The sequence below is a fragment of the Pristis pectinata genome, chromosome 4, assembly GCF_009764475.1.
Source record: "Pristis pectinata isolate sPriPec2 chromosome 4, sPriPec2.1.pri, whole genome shotgun sequence".
Taxonomy (NCBI): Eukaryota; Metazoa; Chordata; class Chondrichthyes; order Rhinopristiformes; family Pristidae; genus Pristis; species Pristis pectinata.
This window is the reverse complement of record NC_067408.1, coordinates 91,414,868-91,427,619: the sequence shown is the minus strand read 5'-3', so window position 1 is coordinate 91,427,619 and position 12,752 is coordinate 91,414,868. Positions and strand designations below refer to the sequence as shown.

At 39.6% G+C, this 12,752-nt stretch overlaps 1 protein-coding gene across 1 annotated transcript in view; it reads right to left on the bottom strand.

Annotated features, from left to right (window-relative positions):
* man1a2 (mannosidase, alpha, class 1A, member 2) overlaps positions 1 to 12,752 on the bottom strand; it is a 96,611-nt gene that overhangs the window by 46,313 nt on the left and 37,546 nt on the right.

Here is a 12,752-nt window from a genome sequence, read left to right as displayed (position 1 = left end):
CAGCTGCCCACGCCTGCTGCTCTCCTACTGTACTTGCAGTAAGTTTCCCCAGCTGGCCTTCAATTGGCAAGGCCCTGCACAACGCAGGAAGTTCCTGCTATAAATGGCAGCCCTCCTCAAAACACTTTTATAATCAGTTAAACTAAACCCTCAGTTTACCAGCTGTCAAACCTGTAAATGAGCTTAGAATATTGCAAAACCTCGGTGATCTGGCACACTCAGAACTTGGTGGTGCCACATTGGCAGATCTTCTGGATTATTGATGTTAATTTCTATTAATACACTCTTTTAATTCTCTTTTTTTTAAAAAAAGATGTTACACAGTATGATGACAAATTTTCTGGTGAACCAAGCAAGTGGAGAGGGAGTACTGGAGCCCCATTGTGGTAGAGGGAGTGTGGCACTCATCTTGTGAACCACATGCCAAATCATTGGGATTTCCAGATTATTGGAGTTTTACTGTATTTATGAACACCTCTGATGTGAACAAATACCAATATTAAATCAACGTTTAACTTTTTAAATGGCATGTTATAAAATAAAAACAAAAACTATGAAACATTTATTAACAACTAAATACCTCCCCCCCCCCCACCAAAAAAAAAATCAGACAGAAGATACAAAAGCCTGAAAACATATACTACCAGACTCAAGGACCGCTTCTATCCTGCTGTTGCAAGATTATTGAATGGTCCCCTTGTTATGATATTGGACTCTAGGCCTCTCAATCTACCTTTTCCCCCTTATCGTCTACCTGCATTACACCTTTCTCTGTAACTCTAACATTTTATTCTCCATTCTGTTATTGTTTTCCCTTGTACTACATCAAAATACTGATGTGATGAAATGATCTGCATGAATGGCATGCAAAACAAGTTTTTCCACTGTACCTCAGTACATGTGACAATACTAAACCAATTTACCAATTAACAGTTAAAAATTACGGCTGTGTGATTTTTAAAAAATCATTAGTAATCAACCACATATTCTTTAATGCTTTAATGGAAAATGATGTCCTTTTTAATCTTTGATGATCTGATGTACTGTGAAAATATTCAAAACTTCCTTAGGCTTGCCTCTCCCTATCTACATTACCTTCTACAAGTCCTACAATCCTCAGATCTCTGCATAGCTCTAATTCCAGCCCCCTGCAGATCCCCAATTTCTTTTGATTCTCCACTGGCGACATCATCAAATAACATTACACTTACTGCTATGTTTACACACCAAGAATATTTTGTTTTGTTACTCGAATACCGCAAGGTAGCAGATACATGAGGAACAGACAAGAGCAACAACAACCCTGGGTAGGTAGTCCTAGATTTGCCCAAACCTCACTTTCCACTTACTCTGGGTGTTGATGACTAATCCAGGGTCAATACTAGGGCAATGCAAAGGATGAAATTTAGCCATGGATTAGATCTAGATAGAACTGTAGAGAGAGGTTTGAACCAGTTAGTCCCAGTTTCAGTACCAGGTGAACTGCCCAAGTCAGCGTCCTTAGTGACTAGTAAATCAAACAGCATTCTGGATTTCAGTTAGAAGGAGCTAAGTACTGAAGTCTGTTCCAAACTGCATCAAGAGAGATCAGGCTTTTCAATACATCTCCCCTTTCCTCTATACAATTTTCCTCCCTCTTAAAACTCATAAGCCCAGTTACCCAATTATGTTGGCACTTCATGAATATACCAAAGCAATCCAGTTTTTGAGATGGCTGCAATGCGAGGCCACTGATTAATGACATATAGTATTCATCTTAATTAAGAGCATTTCTAGGGATTAACTGAGAGACCCAAATTTTGACATCTACAGAATTTACAACAGAACAGGTTAAAAAAAAATTAAACATTCAATGGTTTGTTTAGTGAACTTTAGGACAACAAAAAACTGTTTGATCCAGGGAGAATTTGAGGGCTTGTAACATGTGACTGTCAGTTGAATCCAAAATGAAATCTCTGGGAGTAGTAAGATTTTTAAAAGTAATTTAAAAACAAAAAGAGGCTTTTGTTTTGGATAATATTAACAGCAGTGATTAATAATTAACATCTCTTAACTATGTCCATCAATTTCAACTACATAACCGTCCTCCTCCTCTCAATCAATCCAATCCATTAAAATATTGAACCCGCACCAGAATCTTCAGAGGACCAGTCCCTAGATTTCACAGTGTATTTGCAGGGGAACTGCATGAAATTGGCACTCCGCTGCTGGAATCCATACAGAGTCCAAGGCTACAGTGACCAGAATGGCATCATTGAAAACAACCTCTTGGGGGGTGGTGCGGGGGGTGAATTTGGAACTTCAAATTTGGATGAAAGGCCATAATGCGATGCAAATTGTCAGTGGACTCCACAAGAACATAGGGCATCACTAAATCTCAACTTTAACAAACTTCCCTGTTGGAGGCAAAACTAGTCTTTAGAACTAATAGGAGGCTGCTCAACCTACAGTGACTACACTCTAGAACCAAAGCTATCCAAACTTCAGTAGTTGAACTGCAGCATGCAGGCAATGTCTGTACGTGTACTGCTGCAGCCTGGCTCCAAGCCATCATGGAAGGTTTCAATGAAGCATACAAGATGATGGATCTTATGTTCAATATCCACAAGAAAAAGTCCTCCACCAACCAAGCCCCACTGCCCTCCAAAACGATTCAGAGGATAACCCTGGAAAACATGGACCACTATCAAGACATTCCTCTTGGCAAAGGCAGGCAACATTGATGACATTTACCAATATCTTTGAATATTGAACTTCAATATGCCAGCACAGCCTTTGGTCAATTGAGGAAAAGTTTATGTGAAGACCAAGACCCCAGATCTGACACAAATGTCATCTATGGGGCAGCAGTGATCTCTGCCCTCCCATATGCTTTTAAGACCGGTACTACCTATAGTAGGCATCTGAAAGCATTGTAAAAATACCACCAATGCCATCTCCATAAAAATTCACTGGAATGATAAGCAAACCAATGTCAGCATCCTCTCCCAGGCCAACATCCCCAGAATTGAGGCCCTAGTTACACTCAGTCAGCTATGTTGGATAGGATATGTCAATCACATGACCGACACCAGACTCATGAAACAATCTATTGAGCTGGATCAAAGGATGAGATTACCAGGCAGTCAACAGGAAAAAAATACAACAATGTGCTCAAAGCCTCCTTAAAGGAATGCAACAATGCATGAACTTCTGGCAAACTCTGGCCAATGACTGCTCAAGGTGGAGAAGATGGATTCAGGACGGTGTGCCTCTAAGTACCATGCATTGGAGACACCCAAAATCCCTGCATAACTGGTGGAATGGCAGGCCACCTTACAAAATACCCGTCTGTCCCTTCAGCTGCATCCTGCCCCATCTGTGGTCCTGCATTGGTCTCACAAGTCATCTCAGAACCCACAAAATCTGAATGGAAGTAGGTCATCCTAGATCCCAAGGAATTACCCACGCTATCAATAATTCACTTTGCAATCAATGATGTTATGTCAACTGTATGTAACATACTGCCTTATGTAACCGGTGAGCTATATAGCAAAATATCAGTTGGAAAAAGTTGAAGCAATGATAATCAAAAAATATCTATTCATTCAGTTCTCATTACTGAAATATAGAGAAGACCTTAAGTTTAGAAGAATTCAGCAGAATTACCCAAGATCAGAGTAACTTGGGCTCTTCAATTTGAACAGGGCGTCTTAGAGTATATAAAACAATACAAAGTAGGGAAAAAGATAAGTTACATTAAAAACACAAGGCGCAATTTACTCATACCATTTTTGTAGCACAAATGCAAGTGGGAGGTATCTTGCAGTGAATTGTAAACTCATGTCATACTACAAAGCATAGCTCAGAATGCTCAATTAATATGATGGCTGCTCATTTAAATGAGCAGCAAGTCCACTATTCACTCACTCTGCGATCATTGATTTTATTTAAAAAAATCATTTTTATTCAAGTGTCATTACTCTAGTCAATTTCCTTTACATATTTTAACTTTTCTTTCAAAGGTACAAAGCAGTTTAAAACATTAATAGTGACAACAATTAAGAATACAATTGGACAGTTAAAAATGTTGGCCCAATATTTCAAGCAAGTCAGTTTAATGAAATGAAGCCACATAACTGCACTTTATACAGGCACTGATAAAAACTATAACCTATAACAAAGATTTTGTTCATACATTCTTCAAGTAGGAAAGGCAAGTAATGAGTTTAAAATATTCAAGCAATCTTGAAAATTAAACTAACGTTTAACATTGCAAGTTACCTCCCTCTTCTTCAGCAGTCCCGCAAGGTTGAGGATAATTGTCTTCCGCTATTTATTTTGGGGAGTTCTGAGGTGGCCGATGTGAGAATGTCACTCTGCCATGGGTAGGGAAGGAATTGCTTCATGGCACAGGTGCATGGAAAGGTTGGAAGGTGGCCCACTCCTTCTGTCAAAATGGTGGGCTTTTGCACTCTCCTGACGAATGGACCAGGTTCTCAAATGTTCCTTCCCCATTCTTAACAGTCAGGAACCAGTAATTCCCATGAGTCGGTGGAGATGTTAAACTTTCCCTAGGAGGCTTTGAGAACATCCTTGAATCATTCCATCGTCCAAATGATAATCTCTTGCTGTGACAGAGCTCACAGAGTATGTTTGGAGTATCTAGGATTATAGAATCATAGAATGGTTACAGCGCAGGTGGTGGCCATCTGTCCCATCATGTCTGTACCAAGTCTCCACCAAAGCATCTTTCTCATTCCACCCACCTGCCCTTTGTCTGCCACCTTCCAAATTTAATCAAACATATATCTATTCAATTCCCTCAAAGGTCACAACAAAACCTGACCCTACCACATCTGCAAGTAGTGTATTCCAGATTCCAGCCACATGCTACAGAAAATGTTTTCGTCATGATGCACATTGGAGTTGGCTGGGTGTAATTCAGGTCTCAATGCTGAAGATGTTGGTCTGGGAGAGGAGATTGGTCCATTTATCCTGCCATTGTGGATTTGGAGGATATTGTAGACACTGCATTGGCAGTAACTAATCAATGCCTTGACGTGCCTGCTACAAATAATCTATGTCTCAGAAGTGCACAGGACAGCAGGAATCACTGCTGCCTGGTAGATCATGAGCTGTGTGCTGGATTTGAGTTCCTGATCTTCAAATACAATTTTCTCAAATAGCCAAAGGGTGTGTTGGCACACTGCAGGTGATCGACATCTGTCTTCACTGAGAGGTGGCTCTCAAGACATGAGAAGCAAATCAAATTTTTTTTTTCAGGATGCAACACATCTTGAACTTTTATTGTCAGAGGTGTTACATAGCAGGAGTAAACGAGCAGCAGAGAATCTTTCTAAAAGTTCAAAGCCCATTTTGTTACATGCTTCAATGGACATGTCAGCAACAACTTGAAGCTCAGACTCCAAACTTGTGCAGTGTTAACCTTGTATAACAGGTAGATCTTGTTTCAGTCCTATTTGTCCCTAAAGTAGGTCCCTTCCAGCAAGAAGCTTGGTTGGGGTAAGGAGCAACACCGTGACGAGGACATTTGAGAAAACCAGTGGAGTGATGACGTACAAACTGCATCATGCCTCAAAAGAAGACATGGCTCTAAAGGCACCTGAAGGCCAAGGTCTGACAGAGAATCCATGATTCAAAGAATAAGTGGGAATCTAGCGACTCACTTATAACTATAACACATGAATATTTTCCATGGCTCTCAAGGCCATCTACAACCCAAACAATCAAGGACCCATCCCAATGAGAGCCAGGAATAAATGCAAAATTATAAAGGACAGCATACAGTCAACACTGCTGGAAAGAACATTAATATTCTGAACCATGCGTATCATTGACATGACTTCTAGATGCATAACCTTATCTTCACCTTATGGCAACTCCAAGAGAAAAGCAGAGAACAGCAACTACCGTTGTACATGGTCACTTTAACCTCACAAAAGTCTTCCACTCTGTCGATCATGAGGGATGGTGAAGCATCCTTAACAAATTCATTTCTTCACTGTCATTGTGGATTATCTTCATAGCCAATGATGAACTTTTCTTTAAATGTAATAATCATTTCAATGTCATGTTCAGAGATGCATGCAGCAAATCTCCTCACAGGCACACTTTTTTTTGTAAGATCTTAGTGAAGCAAATTCACAACCAATATGTGTTTGAATCAGTTTAGCTATGTATCAGTTGCTTCCATCATTCATAGCCTGAAACTTGGAAATAATTGCAAATACTGTAAATATTCAGTGGGTCAGACAATCTAGGTTAAAGAAACAGTGAGCATTTCAGGTTAATCAGCTCTCATCAGAACCCTGATGAAATATTATCATCCTAAAACATGAACTCTTTCCCCCCCCCCCCCCCAAATAGATGCACTGTTTCCAGCATTTTCTGATTTTATTTATTTTCTCTTATTTTGTTCACAATTATCTCTTCATTCAGTTTAAAAGAATATCATGGGATAGGGGTTTCTATTACTTTCCACTTCACAGAATCAGAGAATTTTACTGTACAGGCAGTAATCATTCAGTCCTGCACTTTTAAGTTGTCCATTGACAACATGCAAAATAGTATAGCATGTTCAAATCAGAAAAAGTGTTCCAAAGTTCTAAAATAAACAAATGCTGGATTACATGAAGAATAGGAAGTTAGACCAAAAGTGCAGACAGAAAGCAAAGTTTCAGTTGGCTATAAGAAATGAATGGAGGTCATAGGATTTAGAGAATTTCTAGAAATCGGCTGATAATTGTGCAGCAAATACAATGAGCAAGAGTCATTAAGATTGTTTTGACCATTACCTTAAAGCTTATAATTTTTGCTATTAGCGTTTCTCTTTATTTACCATATCAAAATAGCTCATACTTTTGAACAGTTATCAAACCTCCCCTTAAGCTTCTCTGCTCCTCAAGGCAAACAGCCATATTTCCTTAGTCTCAAAGGCTCACATCTCTGGTATCATTTAAATAAGCTTTTGCATTCTTCTGCAAGGTCCTGACAGCCTTCCTAAGTGGTTCAGAGATGTGACCACTATATTCTAGCTGGGCCTCACCAGAGATTTAAATACCTGCATGAACATAGTTGCTTTTCCACTTTATTAACAAAACCTGATATCATACAAACCTAGCAAAGTTCAGTGTACTTACCTAGCCTCTCTTCCTCTGCCCTTTTAAGATTGTACATTTAGCTTATATTGCCCCTTATTTTTCACACCAAACTAATTAGACGCCAGAATATTAAATTTAACCCACCACATGGCTGTTGATTTCACCAATGTGTTTACATTCTCCTGAAGATGGATACTCACCCTCCCCATTGTTCACTACATTCCAAAGATGCCCAACAACCAGGAATCAATATAGGTTATAGGGGCAGGGAGTCTGGAGTCTGGTACAGGAACAACCCTGACAAAGTTATGGATCATCTCGCTTTAATGAACAGAAGTTGGGAAGCCATACAGGGAAAGATTTGAATAATAAAGTCTGGAGACATCCTTGAATGTTTTAGTATATAGCGATGGAGCCGAGCTATGTCACAGCAGTGCAACCGAGTTGTTTTTGTAATGGGAAGGTATGATGAAGGAAGTTCAAACTGAGATTGAATAACATGAACGTCAAAATAAAATAAAATCAGCAAATACAGTCTGGCTACAGAAATATCATTCAACGTATCAACAAAGTCATCAGTTTGCGATTAATAAACTTGGAAGAAATACAAGAGATGGGTGCCTTTAGCTACTTTCATAACCAAGATGAGCCTCAGGCAGGAAGCCCAGACACTTCTACTATCCAGCTGCAAGAAAATTACTAATTAGTTGAAGTATAATTAAAAAGTAAAGAACAAATATAGTGAACATTGCTGCCTGCTATGTGTAATAATTGCTAAGTTGGGAAAATGTGTAATGAGCTCTATACTAAGTATCAAGTACACACAGCATTTTATAGACCAGTGGTGTAATTTTGAAGGGTGTGCAGGAACAGGTGAACCCAAATGTCTGAGAGAATAATTTTTTGCAAGGACATATTCAGAGATCATTTTGTAGTAGATAAAACTTCCTGAACTTCACAAGCAGATGAAAGAAATACAAACTGTAAAAGATTAATTTGAGCCTGGACCAAAAACCTGATTTTCAGAAAGCAAATACGAGGCTGCATTTGACTAGTGTGGCATGAAAGTGCCCTTGAGAAACAGAATAGACATTATGTGGAAAACATTGCAGTAACTGGGGTCATGCCTCACAAGTGAGGGCGATTAGGATTTAAGGTTCCACAATGTCACTGCAAAACCTCCTCAGAGCAGTGTCCTGGCCCAAGCAGCTTCATCATCCTTCCTTCATAAAATGAGAGCTGGTGATATTTGCTGACATTCACAACAGTTCAGCAAATGAAGCAGTTCATATCTACATGCAGCAAGACCTAGACCGCATTCAGGGATGGGTTGATATGTGGCAAGTAACATTCAAACCAATAAAGGTGCTGACCACCTCTAACAAGAGTGTAACTAATTTTAGCTGATGTTCAAATGGTATTATTGCTCCTAAATACCCAACCACCAACATACTAGGGGTCACCACTAACCAAAAACTCAAATGGACCAGCCATTTTCAGTGAGTCACTGCAGGACCAGCTAATATTGTGGTTACAAGTCTAGGTCAGAGGCTGGTCCTGCAGTGACTCACCTCACAATACTCCAAATCCTTTCCACCATTTACAAGGTAGTTGGGTATGTAGTGGAATATTCTCCACTTGCCTGGATAAGGGCAGGTTCAACAACTCAAGCAGCTCAACACCATCCTGGACATCGCTGCCCTCTTGATTGGCTCTTTCTCTGCCATCCCAAACATTTATTCCCTCCATGATTGGTGTAGAATGGCTACAGTCTATGTAATGTACAAAGTGATCTGCAGCGATTTACCTCACCTATTCCAACAGTGCCTCTCAAATCCACAACCTCTGCCACCAAGTAGGCATATGGGAGCACACACCTGCAAGTCCCCCTCCAAGTCACATACTTGGTCCCCTAGTCCTCACTTGCTACCCCACCACCATCCAAATTCAACAGATCAACCTTCACAAATTCCACAGCCATCAACTAGATTCTGCTATCAGACACACATTATCCTCTTCTTCCCTTCCAAAGGGACCTTCCCTTTACCACTCCCCGGCCCACTTTTCTGTCTCCACCCAGAACTCCCTCTTCTCTTCTGTTTGTTTTTTTGTTTTGATTTTTTTTTCCCCTTAGCTTAGTTTGGTTTGATATACTGTTTATAAATTCTTATTGTTTTGGGGATTTTTTTTTCTTTCTTTTATATTCATTCACTAAGTGATCGTTGGATCTACAGTTTTTTTTGTATACTTTATTGTTTTTAGATTATCCATGCCATGATTGTTCTCCCGATCTCTTTGTATTACATGTACAAACATTGATGTTATATATTAATCTGCATTAATTTGAAAACTAATAAAAAGATTGAAAAAAAACAGAACTCCCTCTTCTCAGCACTTTCCCATGCAACCACAGAAGATGCAACATTTTTTTTAACCTCATCCCTTCCTATCAGGTGAAGCATTGATTCACTTGCATTTCCTCCAATGTATTGTATTCGGTGCTCATGTGACAGTCCCCTCTACATTGGAAAAACCAAATGTGAATTGGGTGACCATTTTGTTGATCACCTCATTTAGTCTTCAGGGATAACCCCAAGCTTCTATTTGCTTATCACTTAAATCCTCCATCTGACTGCCACTCTGACCGCCACTCTGACCCATCTGTCATTGTTTCATGCACCGCTTCTATGCAAGCTCAAGAAACAGTTTGTCATCTTCCATACAGGTACGTTGCAAGCTTCAGGCTCGAGATCCTATTCAAAAATTTCAGGTGATTCACTTTCTCTGCTTGCATCAGAGCTGGCCAGTTCTGCTGTTAGGCTATTATTAAAGTTAACTCAGCTTATCTAACTCCATGGACATTGCCAAATGTACTAGAATTTTCAGCATTCTCCTTTTATTTCAGATTCAACAGATCTGATCCATATTTGCAGCTTTAAAAAGTCCCATTGTTTGATTCCTCTCTAACAGATCCCATTACTCTATTAACCACACAACTCTAAACTTCCAAAATGTCGACCATACCTTTGCCTCCACAGATATTGCTTGACCTGTTGTGTTCCTCCAGCAGTTTGTTCTTTGCTCCAGATTCCAGCATCTGGAGTCTCTTATGTCACTGTAAACAACCGAATCAACTCAGCCACCCTGCTCTCACCTTCTGAGTTTTTCCCTTTGTCCTATCCATCGCTCCTCCAGCCTCTCTGCAACTTTAAATTGACTTGTTTGCTTTCTTTCTCAGTTCTGACAAAGTCCTTGACCTGAGACATTCACATTATCCCTCTTTCCAGAAATGTTGCCTGACCTGAGCATTTGCTGCATTTCTGTTTCTAAGTGCAGTTGTGTTCAGATAGATAGATCTTTATTAAATAAATGTTGGCCTGCATCCTCATCGAAGCCTTGTAGTGCAAGATCACAAGTTATTTCTGTGCTTAACCTACGTTAAAGAATACATTTTATTTACTTAGTACAAAGGATATCTTCTAACCTTTGGGGAGTGGTATCTCAGTTTTTAACTGCAATCCAGATAGATATCAGTGTTCCGATATTCTCTTCTGTTCAGACTCTATGAATGAGACTTGGAAATAAGGCCGAGGGGCAATATCTTAAAGAAAGCTCATGTCATGTGCATCAGGTCTCTAAATATGATGACAGTTGTTATTTCCCTCTGAAAGATAAAGAGACATCCCACTTAATCTGAGTTTTTGATAGCTGATTACTTTCTCCATCAATCCTACTTAGTCATACCACACAGAAACAGGCCGTTCAACTCACCACATCTGTGCTGACCATCAGGCACCCATTTACACTCAGCACATTTTTACTCTCTCCATGTTCTCATCAACTCCTGCAGATTCTAGCACTTTCCAATTTAAGTGGCCACTTACCCTACCAATCCACACAGACTTGGGAGGAAACCTAAGCACTCAAGTTAAGCCCACGTGCTCACAGTGAGAACATGAAAATTCCACACAGACAGCACCAGAGATCAGGAGTGAACCCGGGTCGCTGGTGCTGTAAAGCTGCGGCTCTACCAACTATGTCACTGTGCTGGCCTTCATTATTCCTCTGTCATATTATGGCAAAATCTCCTTCCCCAAATCTGCTGCTCATACTAATTTTATTCCACTCCATTAAAATAATATAAACAAAATCATCCTATCTCAGCTCATCTAGAACTGCATATTGGGCAAGCAATCTGACAATATAGATGCAAGTGCAATGTGGCGGTCAAGAGGTGCAGGAAGCCTGAATTGACTTATTTGCACCCATGCTTTTGGATAGTAATACTAATTATGGAGATTAGACTGCGTTAACTCTGATACAACTCAATTTTGCATGCGCAAAAATTTTTCATGACCCGAGCACACAAACTAGGTTGACAAATCAATGCATTTGTAAAACATCCCATGGCAGTATTCTGAAAAACAGGGGCATTCTCCTATCCTGATCCCTCATTTAGGATCACCAAAACAGATGGTCAGGCTATTATTACAATGCTGTTTGTGGGAGCTTGTGCTGTTATGCACAAGTACATTGTTATTTCTTAAAAATGTATACACTTCAAGTAAAATCGTACTTTATTTGCTATGAAATGCTTTGGGTTGACCGAAGGCCATGAAAAGCAGTGTAAAATCCTTTTAATAAAAAGCCAAGGATCCTTTCCTGGAGAACTCGAGGCACTAGTGCAGAGACAAGAACAGCAGCCTTTGCATAAGATTTTCTTTCTACAATTGCATGAAAACATGAGTAAGAATGGAAACAAGCAAGGGCAGTGCAACTCATTAGATAGAGAGACATTGGAACATTATGTGTCAACTAATTTATAGAAATAGAATCTGCTACTGCAATGATGGCATGTGCATTCTAATATTCAGTCATGCATGGTTACTTAACAATACATCATAAATCATTAATGTGACACAGGGAGAAAAACTGAAAATCTTCAAGGCACTACACATACTCCACAGCGAAAATAATTTTTAAAGAATCAAGATAAGGAGTTAAAACATACGATTTGTCTCAATGATACCAAAGGACAGTGTAGTAGTACATAGATTTTAGACAGTTGAAGGTGGAACATGGATGCAGACCAGCAAATAGGCTCCAGTGTGGCACAGCAATGGATACAGATCAGAACCTTTGGTCATGGTCTTAATACGGTGATGGATACTGACATTAAAACTGGCCTGGGTGTAGCACAGCAGAATTGATAAAAGGTTGAGGCTGATACCATTCAGACTCCTTTGCTGAACTAATTGTCCTTGAGAAATTAGTCAGGTGTCTAAACTAAGATGTGTTTGAGGCAGATTAAGGCAAGTTGATCTTTCTACATGCCTTCCTGTAACTGGATGAATGAATTGAGAGATACAACTAAATTAGTGATTAATCTGAGCGTCTTCCCTATCCCCAAACTCAACCATAAAAACAGGTAGCACAAAGGAAAAAAGACAAAAAGAGCTTTGAGCTGGATCCAGGAGAGCCTTAGTTTAACACCTTGACCAGCTCAAGATGATCAAGAAGTAGCAGTTGCCAAAAATGAGCTGCCCCACTGCTTGTTAGCCACCTTGTTCCTTCTGTTATAGACTGAATGTCTATTTTACGTAATTATGTTCTGATATTTCAGCGACTGTCATTTTATTTTTACGTACC